We start from the raw sequence: 14,394 nt of genomic DNA, 5'->3' as shown, positions 1-14,394 counted from the left end.
TGGCGAAGTCGTCGTAGTCTTCCTGTTCTTGTTTTATGAGAGATGATGGGCTCATGGCAGCTGAACTTTGACCTTCACGAGTCGATTTCACACTCTCCTTGTGGATCTTCTCATGCATCGTTCGGCTTCCTGACCAAATAAAACCCTTCCCACACTCTGTGCACGTGAATGGCTTCTCGCCTGTGTGTGTTCTCTTGTGAATTTGAAGGTAGTTTGAAGAGGCAAATGCCTTCCCACACACAGTGCACTTGAAGGGCTTCTCACCTGTGTGTGTTCTCTGATGAATTTTAAGATTTTGTGAGGAAGAAAATGCCTTCACACACACGGTGCACTTGAATGGCTTTTCGCCCGTGTGAGTTCTCAGGTGCTGATTCATGTTTCCAGTGTGATCCGTGGTGTACGGACACCGGTCACATTTGTGCCTTTTAGCGCCGGGCTCTGTCCAGGGTTTCTTCTCCATGCGACTGATTCTGCAGACATATTACATGTGACACGCAACGCACACACACACGACAGAGACAAGGATCCCCCGTGTAGCCTTAATAGACTGTTGGGGCAAGTGCTGTTCGCGAGTAGCAGCGCCTATGAAGGCACGAGAGGGTGGGTGGCCAGCACCACACCTTTGTCTCTTTAGTGGCGATGCTTACAGATCACACCAGCTACTAATTTTAGTCTAAGTCGACCTAGGGGAGGCCCAGGAACGGTTCACATCGTCACCAGTGTTGGCCATGTGGTGCGGGAATCAAACGGTCCACGGAGTTGGTGGCAGAGTGCGTCAACCGCTGTGCCACCGATCCCCCACGTGACACTCGCACGCAAGCGGAGACGCAGTGATGCACTCACGCTCTACAGAGGGTACAGCAGACAATCAACAGCAGAGGTCGCAACCGGGTACCCGATACCCATACCTTACCCGATACCCGGCTACCCGTACCCGGCCGGATACGGGTAGACCGTGAGTCACTGGTGAGTCACCGTTTGTCACTCATTTCCCAACGTCTTGTCTCTTCTCACAATTCAAGTTCCTAGAATCAACCCACCCGCGCCTGCAACATGGCTTCATCCCAGAGGTCGCAATCAGGTACCCGTACCCGATACCCGGCCGGATACGGGTAGCCGGGTATCGGGTAGGGTACGGGTACCCGTTTGCGACCCTGGTGCGGCCGGGTTACGGGTAGGCCGTGAGTCACTGGTGAGTAGCCGTTTGTCACTCATTTCGGGTAGGGTACGGGTAGGGAACGGGTACCCATTTGCGACCCTGGTGCGGCCGGGTACGGGTATGGGTAGACCGTGAGTCACTGGTGAGTAACCGTTTGTCACTCATTTCGGGTACGGTATGGGTACGGGTAGGGAACGGCTACCCATTTGCGACCCTGGTGCGGCCGGGTATGGGTACGGGTAGACCGTGAGTCACTGGTGAGTCACCGTTTGTCACTCATTTCGGGTAAGGTACGGGTGGGGAACGGCTACCCGTACCCAGCCGTCACTGCAGGTCACGTGACACTGCAGTGTCACGTGACCTGCAGTGACTGCATTAACCACAATGCTTGTGGTCAGAATGCAAACAAAAAACACACTCTGAATATTTCTGCATTGTCCTTGAAACTGATTGGTCCACGCCAGAGACGGCTTTCTTTTGAGCCCCGTCTCTAATTGGTGCTAGACCAGAGGACGCCAAAAGGCGCACAGCTCAGAGACAAAGCCACCATCTTGCATTGTGGGCAATGCACACCACGTGATTCCTTGTTAAAAGGTTTCAGTTTTGTTGGCAGAAAAAAGTGGAAAAAACCCTTTTATAATAGAAGTCCCCTGGGTCGGGGCAGGAGTGTGCTGGCAGTCTATAATGTAGACTGTAGCCTGGTTATTAAGCTGGGTGAGTGTACTGGCAGTCTATAATGTAGACTGTAGTCTGGTTTTACAATTTGGTGAGTGTACTGGCAGTCTATAGTGTAGACTGTAGCCTGGTTATTAAGCTGGGTGAGTGTTCTGGCAGTCTATAATGTAGACTGTAGCCTGGTTTTAAAATTTGGTGAGTGTACTGGCAGTCTATAGTGTAGACTGTAGCCTGGTTATTAAGCTGGGGGAGTGTTCTGGCAGTCTATAATGTAGACTGTAGCCTGGTTTTAAAATTTGGTGAGTGTACTGGCAGTCTATAGTGTAGACTGTAGCCTGGTTATTAAGCTGGGTGAGTGTACTGGCAGTCTATAATGTAGACTGTAGCCTGGTTATTAAGCTGGGTGAGTGCACTGGCAGTCTATAATGTAGACTGTAGCCTGGTTATTAAGCTGGGTGAGTGTACTGGCAGTCTATAATGTGGACTGTAGCCTGGTTATTAAGCTGGGTGAGTGTACTGGCAGTCTACAATGTAGACTGTAGCCTGGTTATTAAGCTGGATGAGTGTACTGGCAGTCTATAGTGTAGACTGTAGCCTGGTTATTAAGCTGGGTGAGTGTACTGACAGGCTACACTGTAGACTATACCCTGGTTATTAAGTTGGGTGAGTTTTCTGGCAGCCTATAATGTAGACTGTAGCCTGGTTGTTTGTCCTGACGTCAGCACCAAGGACAGCGATTTGGCAGTTGGCCAGATGGACGAGTCCATCTCTTTAAATTTCGATTTAAAGCTTTCGTGACTGCAGGGATTCATCTTCTTGGTTCTTTCGGTAAAGTCACGTAGAAGGGAAGTAATAAAATAATAAAAATAAAACATAATAAAACAATTCTCACGACGTTTCGGCCACAACGCAAGCAGCCGTCCTCAGGTGAAAACCAGGTCCGTCGAGGCGACAGAGTCTGAATGAAACAGCACACGAGCTTGGAGCATATATATAAGCTGGGCGCATTGACAAAGGAATTTGCATATCAAAAGGAATTTAGCATATTTATGGGAAATGCAGGAATGTGATTAGTACTGCATATGCATGTGCATTATGCAGGATTAACAGCATCAAAGGGAGCTGCAGTTACTGCTGCTGCAGCAGTTGCTGCTGCTACTGCAGTTTCTGCTGCTGCTGCAGTTGCTGCTGCTGCTGCAGTTGCTGCTGCTGCTGCACTTGCTGCTGCTGCACTTGCTGCTGCTGCTGCTGCAGTTGCTGCCTTATCCATTTTAATATAACACTATGTATTATTCTACCCACCCTAATGTGTATCATACTGCTATATGTTTACTGTACAATTACGACACCATACATTACTCTGCACACTGCACCATGCCAGTGAGTGGAACGCGGTCTGAAAGTCACCGTAAACGTGAACACAATCAGTTAAGATCCGAAATGGTTTATTACGTCCTTCCAATGATTTCTAAGCCAGAATCCATCTTCTCGGTTGAAATTGTCTCTGTGTTTGTATATGTGGATCGCCTCATGAACGAATCTCTCATGATAGCCAGATGGCTTGCAGAGAACCTCTGTCTTGGAGAAGTCAATATCATGTGAGCCCACTGAATTGTAACAGTGATCTGCCACGGCTGAGGTGTTTGTCCTACCGTGTTTCAGGTCTGCCTTATGTTCACGGATGCGGTCCGAGACATGTCGTTTGGTTTCTCCAATGTAACTGCTACCACAGAGGCAACTTAGTTTGTAGACGCCAGGGTACTGTATGTCTGGAACCACATCTTTTACATCTGGTCCCGTCTGTAAAAGATGTGGTTCCAGACATACAGTACCCTGGCGTCTACAAACTAAGTTGCCTCTGTGGTAGCAGTTACATTGGAGAAACCAAACGACATGTCTCGGACCGCATCCGTGAACATAAGGCAGACCTGAAACACGGTAGGACAAACACCTCAGCCGTGGCAGATCACTGTTACAATTCAGTGGGCTCACATGATATTGACTTCTCCAAGACAGAGGTTCTCTGCAAGCCATCTGGCTATCATGAGAGATTCGTTCATGAGGCGATCCACATATACAAACACAGAGACAATTTCAACCGAGAAGATGGATTCTGGCTTAGCAATCATTGGAAGGACGTAATAAACCATTTCGGATCTTAACTGATTGTGTTCACGTTTACGGTGACTTTCAGACCGCGTTCCACTCACTGGCATGGTGCAGTGTGCAGAGTAATGTATGGTGTCGTAATTGTACAGTAAACATATAGCAGTATGATACACATTAGGGTGGGTAGAATAATACATAGTGTTATATTAAAATGGATAAGGCAGCAACTGCAGCAGCAGCAAGTGCAGCAGCAGCAAGTGCAGCAGCAGCAACTGCAGCAGCAGCAGCAACTGCAGCAGCAGCAGAAACTGCAGCAGCAGCAGCAACTGCTGCAGCAGCAGTAACTGCAGCTCCCTTTGATGCTGTTAATCCTGCATAATGCACATGCATATGCAGTACTAATCACATTCCTGCATTTCCCATAAATATGCTAAATTCCTTTTGATATGCAAATTCCTTTGTCAATGCGCCCAGCTTATATATATGCTCCAAGCTCGTGTGCTGTTTCATTCAGACTCTGTCGCCTCGACGGACCTGGTTTTCACCTGAGGACGGCTGCTTGCGTTGTGGCCGAAACGTCGTGAGAATTGTTTTATTATGTTTTATTTTTATTATTTTATTACTTCCCTTCTACGTGACTTTACCGAAAGAACCAAGAAGATGAGTCCATCTCTGTTCGGGTCTTCACGCTCACGTGACTTGCAGACGCTTCCATTTGTCTGCTGCCCCCTCCTCTTCTCCCCGAACAGAGTTGGACTCGTCCATCTGGCAAACTGCCAAATCGCTGTCCGTGGTGCTGACGTCACGACAAACAGTCACTTTTTAAATCCTTTATATTAAGTTCGCTTGATTGCGCGCTTACGACCGTGAAAATCTTTCAGTCGTTTTTTAACCCACTTCCCGTGATCCAATCGAGCTGACATTTTCCACACAGACTCGTTGTGCGTGACAATTAATGTTCGTGAAATTTTTTTTCCAAAATTTGACACTGTTTAGGGAAAAATAAATATTTAATTACCAATTGCTTAATGGTGGCAGACAATCATCTGACCCATAGGTGGCAGCCATCTCAAGCCAGAGGACGAGAGGACTCTAGCCGCCACGCATATAAAGGATTTAGAGTGAAAAACTTTGTTTTTACGGGTTAATTTTTTTCAAACTTTCTTGCTGTGGATTGAACACCTGATGACGATTGCTTGTGTTGCAGTCTAAACGTCGTGAGAATTTGTATTGTTTTTCATTTATATCATTACTTCCCTTCTACGTGACTTTACCGAAAGAACCAAGAAGATGAATCCCTGCAGTCACGAAAGAAGCTTTAAATCAAAACGTAGCCTGGTCATTCAACTGGGTGACTGCCCTTCGCCACTCCCCACACCCCACACCCCACCCCCTCCATCTCTCCTCGTGTCACAAGCAAGCCTCCTTTTGCCCATTTCACCAATTTGTTTATTGCTGAGGTTGTTTACACCTGATGATGGGCACTTGTGTTGCGCCCGAAACGTCGTCACTTAATTCAACTTTACCCAGAGAACCAGAGTATCCAAACACACAGGCATCGTCAGGGTCGCGATCGAACCCACGCTCAGCGTGATACACCTCGTGCCTCAGCTACCGTAGCCTGCTGCCACCCGGGATGCTGCAGCCGCTGCTGCTGCTGCAGCTCTCGCTGCTGCTGCTGCAGCTCCTGCTGCTGCTGCTGCTGCCGATGCAGCAGCCTCAGCTCCAGGTGCATCCCCAGCTCCGGGTCCAGCTCCGGCTGCTGAAACCGCTGCTGGTGCTGCTGCAGCTCCCGCTGATGCAGCTGCTGCAGCTCCAACTGTTGGCGCTCGAACTCCTGCTGCTGCTGCAGCTCCAGCTCCTGCTGCTGCTGCTGCTGCAGCCCCAGCTGCTGCTGCTGGTGGTGCAACTCCTGCTGATGCTGCAGCTCCAGCTCCTGCTGCTGCTGCAGCTCCAGCTGCTCCAACTGCTGCTGCTGCTGCTGAAGCTCCCGCTGCTGCAGCTGCTGCTGCTGCTGCAGCTCCCGCTGTTGCAGTCGCTGCTGCTGCTGCAGCCTCAGCTTCAGGTGCAGCTGCAGGTGCGGGTCCAGCTGCTGCTGCTGAAACAGCTCCTGCTGCTGCTGCAGCTGCTGCTGCTGCAGCTGCTGCAGCTCTAGATGCTGCTGCTGAAACTCCTGCTGCTGCTGCAGCTGCAGCTCCTGCTGCTGCTGGTGCAGCTCCAGCTGCTGCTGCAGCTCCAGATACAGCTCCTGCTGCAGCTCCAGCTCCTGCTGCTGCTGCTGCTCCAGCTGCTCTAACCGCTGCTGCTGCTGCTGCTCCAGCTCCTGCTGCTGCAGCTGCAGCTCCTGCTCCAGCTCCCGCTGTTGCAGCCACTGCCACTGATGGAGTTTCAGCTCCAGGTGCAGCTCCAGGCCCGGGTCCACCTGCTGCTGCTGAAACCGCTCCTGCAGCTTCTGCTGCTGCTGCAGCTGCTGCAGCTGCAGCTCTAGATGCTGCTGCTGAAACTCCTCCTGTTGCAGATGCAGCTCCAGCTGCTGCTGCTGAAGCTCCAGCTACTCCAGAGGTGGGAGAGAACACAGGAGCTCCACAATCAGTGTGCACTGCTGTCATCATAGCAGGTACCACCACAGTCGGTATGCACTGCTGTAATCATAGCAGGTACTACCACAATCTGTGTACTGCTGTAATCATAGCAGGTACCACCACAGTATGTACAGAGAGAGAGATGGGGGGAGAGAGATGGGGAGAGAGAGATGGGGAGAGAGAGACAGTCATCTCAGTAAGCCAATCCGTGGCACCTGCTGGGTCTGTCCCGTGACCTCCTGCACCTAGCCTGGCACAGGAGCACAGGTAGTACATCTGCCAGTCATCTCAGTCAGTCGACCCGTGGCACCTGCTGGGTCTGTCCCGTGACCTCCTGCACCTAGCCTGGAACAGGAGCACAGGTAGTACATCTGCCGGTCATCTCAGTCAGCCAACCCATGGCACCTGCTGGGTCTGTCCCGTGACCTCCTGCACCTAACCTGGCACAGGAGCACAGGTACTACATCTGCCAGTCATCTCAGTCAGCCAATCCGTGGCACCTGCTGGGTCTGCCCCGTGACCTCCTGCACTTAGCCTGGCACGGGAGCACTGGTAATGCATCTGCCAGTCATCTCAGTCAGCCAACCCGTGGCACCCGCTGGGTCTGCCCCGTGACCTCCTCCTGCCGGCGGGCGTTCGACGCTTCACGTGGCAGCCTCAACGTGCACCTAGCCTGGCACAGGTGCCGTGGTGACGTCATCGATACTTAGTGGCGAATGGCGGTTGTTGTGGTTGTTAAGAGTGTGCGTGCGTGTGAGTGTGGGTGGGGGGGTCGGTGTTGATCCAATTAACGAATCGATTTCTTCTTCGCTTTTGCTGGTACAACCCCCCGCCGTTTTGTGTGAGTGGGAGTCGCCTTACCCCCCCTCCTGCCCCCCCTCCCCCCGTCTATTGTTATTGTAATATTTTGTTGTGTCTCTGCGTCTAAGTTAACACATTTAAGTACGGCTTAGGTCACACCGACTCACGGCGTAAGGGGGTGATGGGTGCGTGGGTGGATACTTCATCCATCTGATGTTACGCAATTGTAACGGGTTCCGGAGACACTTGTAGAGGTAACTTCTTTATTACAATACAACACTCCAACAGTCCAACTCTCCAACAGTCCTGATACTCTGTTACAGCCTAGGTACACAGCCTAGCTACACAGCCTAGATACTCTACTCTGGCTACGCTCCGGAACTCGCCCTCACAAGGCCGTAGAGTCGGGAGTTCCAGAGTCCCAGCGCTGGCTCTCACAGCATCCCAGGGTCTTCCGATGGCTGGTCGTGGGTCTTGGGTCTTGAGTTACAACTGGGCCCCGATCGTCCAGGGAGCTCTCCTTTTATGCCTGGTCCGACGAGGGGTGGGGCCGTGTGCGCCACCAGACATCCCACAGAGCACACACAGCCCCCCCCCCCCGTTGGCGGCGCCAAAAAGGCTTAAGCGCCTGGGAACCCAACGCCTGGCGCCCAAAGGCTTAAAAGCGTCTGGATCCCCTGGGAACCCAGAGCCTACAGCAGCCCCTCCCTTCTTATGTCACTACACAGAGATTTCAGCAAGCTACAGGAGCATACCAACTCCTTGCTGCGGAGAAAACGGAGGCTCACATGAGCTTGGTAAGCCACCAATAAAATGAATGTAAATGCGTGTAATGCAACACTTATACTCTAATATCGTAAAAAAAATTTTAAAACGTGTTGTGGTTGATGAGTCAATGTTATCGTCTCGTTGTATGATGTACCTTTTTCAGGAGGACATACTGGATTTATTGAACGTGATGTTTTTTGGAGCTATGGGTGCATTCCCATTTCATCGTAGGCGTTTTGGTGAGTGAACAAACACACAGAGAATCATGTACACTACCAGCTCAATGATTATTATGTTTTTCTCTTAATAATCTAATGACCCGACATGCGAAGCACATTTTGAAAAATCGATTCAGAAAGACCTCGGGTCAAAATCTATTTGCCACACGATTCATGTTCTGTGCCAAGGGCCAAATTAACTTTCTTGCTCCTTAAAAATGTAAGAACAATACATGCTAATGTATACATTTTATTATAAAACTATATTATTCTTCTAAATTCCTAAACTATGTATTTGGATATTCTTGGTTCTTTCGGTGAAGTCATGTAGAAGGGAAATCGCTATCCGTGGTGCTGACGTTGGGAAAAACCGACACTTTTTTCTAATTTTCTTGCTGTGGATTTCACACCTGATGATGATTTCTTGTCTTCTTGGTTCTTTCGGTAAAGTCACGTAGAAGGGAAGTAATAAAATAATAAAAATAAAACATAAAATAATTCTCACGACGTTTCGGCCACAACACAAGCAGCCGTCCTCAGGTGAAGACAGGTCTGTCGAGGCAACAGCGTTTTTTTTCGTTTTTTTTTCTTTTAGACGCTGTTGCCTCGACAGACCTGTCTTCACCTGAGGACGGCTACTTGTGTTGTGGCCGAAACGTCGTGAGAATTATTTTATTATGTTTTTTTTTATTATTTGATGGTTTTCCTTCTACGTGACTTTACCGAAATAACCAAGAAATATGAATCCCTGCAGTAACGAAAGCTTTAAATCGAACTTTATGTATTTGGATATTTGGAATAGACTATGTTTTGTTGTTTGTTACCACCTGTATTTGTTTTAAAAGTAATTATGTTCGTGCAGTGGGAGATTGCCTGAATACAAAAACAATCAAGGGAATCCATTGACAGTGGGCTGCACAAGTAAAAAAAACATCATTGTAAAAAAAATATTAAAGTTGACAAACACTTGTGGTTTCTTTGTGAATAAGAATGTGGTTGTGTTTGAGTCACATTCACACAGGAGGCATTTGAAGTCTAAAGATGCATGAGATTTGCTGGAAGTTTGTAGAAATGCTTTGTGGAAATGCTTTCCAGTGTACGTCATTTAAATTCATGTTTCTCCCTTCACTTCTAGATGAATGTATGTTGATTTTGGACATTGTCACCTACAGCCAATGGCCAAATATTTTTGAGTTCGAACATTTGAATTCCCATAGAATGAAGTCTTTGGAATGTAATGCCTTGTAGCTCATAGGCAGGATACTTTATATGAATTACATGCGAATCTCAAAGGGCTGGCATACGTGTGCCTGTATACCGCATGCTGTATTAATTTCAACTGAACTTTGAACATTTTACCACCGCCAATCCCACCCTTGACAGTATTCTCCAATGGAGATCGAGACAAGTTTTGCATCTCGGATGACGGCAATGTGGATGACCTGTTGAACCCAAGCGGGGGTTCTCACGAACCCAGCGCCTATCCCTGCCAGAGCAGCCGTGAACCCTGCCATGGCACGCAAGCCAGCAGCAGCAGCAGTAACACCTCCACAGCTCACACGGTACGTAGAGCAGAGGTCGCAAACGGGTTTTGATTCCTTTCCCGTACCCGGCCGCACCAGGGTCGCAAACGGGTACCCGTACCCGTACCCTACCTGTACCTCTACTTACAGCTGTCACCTTTCCATCACGTCAGGGCCACGCCACTAGGCTTCTCCCCATTGGCTATGAACCAGGACCGGCAGAGCCAATCACCGTGACGAGTCGTGATACGTCATTGAGCCGGATACATCCTCACAATACACTATCTTACATGGTCCTGACAATAAAACGGTGGACCTTGTGTTGACGCACAGTGCCTGGCCGAGTGTGTCCACGTCAGCACTGGGGGTGCTGGCCACAGCAACCCCCCTCGTGCGCTGCGCTGGCCAGGCATGCGTGAGGAGGCTCGCTCCCAAAGCCACGAGTGGATATTCCACATTCTTATGACGGGGCCCCCAGACTCGGCACTTTTCAAACTCGGCACTCTTCGTTGAAAATCCACGTGGTCTAGTCTCTGCGACATCTCTGCAACACACACATGAAATTGATGATCTATTCAGACTCGTGTTTCATTGTGGAACCTTATGGGTAACAATGTATGTACACACACCTCCATTCTGTGTTTACACATGTACACACATCATTTGTATTTGCCATCAGCCTTTTGGCATTCCAGACCAATATTATTCAGCAGTATTCATCCAAGCTACCAAGATCTGGACCAGTTTTTACCTCCTGAGTCTTAGTCATCAGTCAGGCTTGTTCAATGAACCCCGCTGGGCAAAGCGCTGACGTTAGGTGTTTGCGATCAGCACGGCACTCCCGCAAGCCTGCAGGCCTAACTGGGGGATCTCTGTGTGTCCGTGCGATCTGCAAGACTCCAGTGGCCAAGTCGCCTTCCAAGGGCGGCATCCCCAAGCCCCTTGCCACGGGGGAGGTCGTGAAGAAAAAGCGAAAAGTTTTGCATCTGTCGGACTCCGAGGGCTCGGACAGCATGGATTTTACGGTGAGTAATGCGACTGCTTTGATTGAAATTCTTTGGACGATGCAACGGGACTCGATCCACTCTCGTAGGGACAAAGCGGCTCGCTTGAGCGCTAGGGATGATTGGGTCATGTGTGGATGTTCACGGCTGGATAGAAGCATTCTCCAAATGTGCGGTGCGCTGTGAAACTCAGAGCTCCATCAACTGGGGGGAGAGTTTTTCCACAGATAATTAAATAATTGCTGTAATCTAATAAATTATGTAATTGTAATCTAAGCCATTCATTTGACAATAACATTAAACAAAAAATTTACAATTTAAAAACTAAAATCACTTCTGCAGTTTAATGCGAGTCTCCATCACCATCAATCAGAATCAAAGGGTCACTGGATGTGGGAAGGTGGAATAGACGTCTTGACGAGCTTGGAGCATTTGTTCAATGAACGTAGGATGGATGTGCCAGAGACGGAGAGTGCTCACAAAGCATGCCCGTGACCAAGGGACGGGTTTCTGAATTCCCAAAATAAAAAAAATGCAAATGTAGATTTGCTCGTACAATGCACTCGTATTCCGGCAAGGCCGAATAAATGTTTTAAATTGCAGGATCTTTGCGTGATTTTGTGTTCATTGATATTCACGAAGAGCTGCTAGCAAGTGTGTCGGGCGTGATGCCGTCCAAGCGAACTGAGCAGGCCAGGGCAGCAGGCAAGATGAGATCTGCCGTCGTTGTCACGAGTGTCAAGACGGTGAGTGCACCAGACTCGCAGTCCCGTTTGATCTCCCGGCGCGGCAGGTTAAACAATGCTGATGATGATGATGATGTCACGCACTTTTTTCTCTTACTCCAAAATATCATTGTTGCTCTTCAACAATCTTTCACGTGGTGAGCCGCTTCGTAGAGCTGCTCGCGCTTGTGGCCGGGACGCTTCTGTGAGAGAAGCTGATGGTTTAGTGGGCCTTGCCTGGTAAGATAAACATCAACTTCAAGGAAGGTGCATACATTATCAGAGTTGTGTTTTTTGTTTGCATTCCGACTGCAGGTATTGTGGTCAATGCAAACATGGCTCCTCGTAAAAAAAGGTGTCAGTTTTGTTGCCAGATAAAAGGGTAAAAAATACAATTAACAAGAAAAAAATGGTTTAGGTTTTTTTTGTTTATTTAAAAAAAAAAACTTTTTACCTTCCCTACACTTTGCGCTCCTATTGTGTTTTTGTATTGTTTGTTGTTGTGAAATGTGAACGACCTCACCTGGCATACAGGAGGTCTCCCCGTGGTCGCGTGGCTTTTTTTCCAGGTTCTCCGATTTTCCCCTCCACATTTACAAACACGCTCTCAGAGTGTTTGGCTACTATACATGTCCACATGATAGGCTACTTGGTTGAGCTGTCATTTGTGGCCAGTACACTTCTGAACAAGAGCTATACAGCTCAGTGGGCCTCACCTGGTAAAATAAAAATACAAAGTGAATAGTACTGGACATCTGTGAAAAACAGCTTCATATCTCATCGCATTCCTCCAGTATCAATACATCTTCTCATTCTCTATAAATGGGCGCACCGTTTCATTGCTCGCCTGCTTGTGTGTGCTGGGGTCAAGTTGCGGGTGTATTCCCACCATCCTCCAAGACGCCGTGTACAGCGGTCACCCTCTGTAGAACTCCCACCAGAGCTCCTTCTGCCTGCAGTGACGTGACTTCTTCTCTTTTCCACGTGTCTCGCTGCATTTCTTCTGGCGGTTGCTCTCATTCCCAGTCCACGTGTAGCGGCATCAATGCAGTCACCTGATTGGTCACCCCACCCGTTCAAGCCAACTGTTTTGACCAATCTGCAATGGGCCCACTGATGAACGTAGATCTCGGACACGACGCGGGTTGAGTCGGTGGGAGACTGCCGGGGACTGCCAGGCTTGGCCTACGAGGTGGTCAGGAGATGGCAGTGTAGCCATGGATTCTTGAATCTATCAGTGTGGAGCTTTTGAGTGCTCCCCCCCCCCCCCTCTTATGTAAATGCTGTTTAATGTTTACAATAATATTGTGTTCGTGTCAGATGTTTTGAGCCCTCGTTTTCACGTTGACATTCTTGTTTTTGTGGCATTGAGACTTCATCGGCCACAATCATTCCACTTCCGGACGAAGACCTCCCCGCGCAATTGCCATCTCTCACGATCCTGCAGATATAATGATCCACACTCAGCGCCTACGCACGCCGCTCAATTCATCGCTCCATCTCCTCGCTTGGAGCCGTCTCAGTCGAGTATCTCCCGTTGGATGCCATTTCGGTCCATTTTTTCTTGACCGTCATCCATCATCCCTCTCTCGGCGCCCATCCAGCCCAAGCTGCCGGCTTCTCTCAACAGTGTGAACGATGTCATGGAGCTGTGTATATTATATTGGTAGGAACGAAGTGGACCAGACCACCAATATATTAATGTGTCCGTCCATCCGTCCGACTGTCCGTCCGTCCGTCCGTGTATCAACATCGCCCCCTACTGCAAACACTTGGCATGACCCTGTCCGACAAGATGGCCGCCCGCTCCCCTTGCGATCTGTGAATTAAACAAGATGGCCGTCGCTTCCGGCGCATCACGGCAAAACTTTAAACTTCGCTTCAAAATTACTTTACTGAAACGCAGCACGTTTTTAAAAATAATTATTTTACTGAAACGCAGCACGTTTTTTTTTAACACAGAGACAAGAAACATTTATTAACACAGAGACGAGATACATTTAATCGCCTTATTTGTGCACGAAAAGCACGGCGCGAGGCCTAGTGCGGCAGGCTTCGCGAGGCCTAGTGCAGAAGGTGGTGGTGGGGGGTGGTGGTGGGGGGTGGTGGTGGGGGGTGGTGAGGGCTGGTGGGAGGGGTGGTGTTGGGGGGTCTTTAAATCTCACAGCGTTTCTTGTCAAAACAAACACTTTTAATTAACGTTACACTAGAATACAGTAATTTTTTCTTTAACTCCTCTATACCCGGTCGATATCCCTGTACCGGCACTAAGTATTATTCCTACCAGCCCACACCGCAGGGTCCTGTTCTAACACTCGTGTTGTCCGTACGTACGTGTGTTGAACTTCGTTCGCAACACCGTGCGTAGCCATGAACCCTGTGTACATGATCTGACCCTCGTGTCCGTACGTACGTGTGTGTGTATGTGTGTGTGTGTGTACGTGTCCGTACGTGTGTGTGTGTACGTGTGTGTGTACGTGTGTGTGTGTACGTGTGTGTACGTGTGTACGTGTGTGTGTGTACGTGTGTGTGTGTGCGTGTGTACGTGTGTGTACGTGTGTGTGTGTGTACGTGTGTGTGCGTGTGTATGTGTGTACGTGTGTGTGTGTGTACGTGTGTACGTGTGTGTGTGTTGAACTTCGTTTGCACCACCGTGCGTAGCCAACCGTGCTAATTGGAGGTGCGGGCGGATGGACAACAAACACGTTCCTTTCACTGTCTCTCAGTGTCATTCCCAGCGAGCGTCACATTAAACTTGGACTGTCTGGCACGCAACATATCGGTAGAACATTAAACTTGGACTATCTGGCATGCGACATTTCTTTGCAGC

The sequence above is a fragment of the Lethenteron reissneri genome, unplaced genomic scaffold (genome assembly GCF_015708825.2).
Source record: "Lethenteron reissneri isolate LAM-NWPU_2019-01 unplaced genomic scaffold, ASM1570882v1 scaffold_1373, whole genome shotgun sequence".
Lineage (NCBI taxonomy): Eukaryota > Metazoa > Chordata > Hyperoartia > Petromyzontiformes > Petromyzontidae > Lethenteron > Lethenteron reissneri.
The sequence above is the reverse complement of the archived record's forward strand: the minus strand, read 5'-3'. Positions refer to the sequence as shown.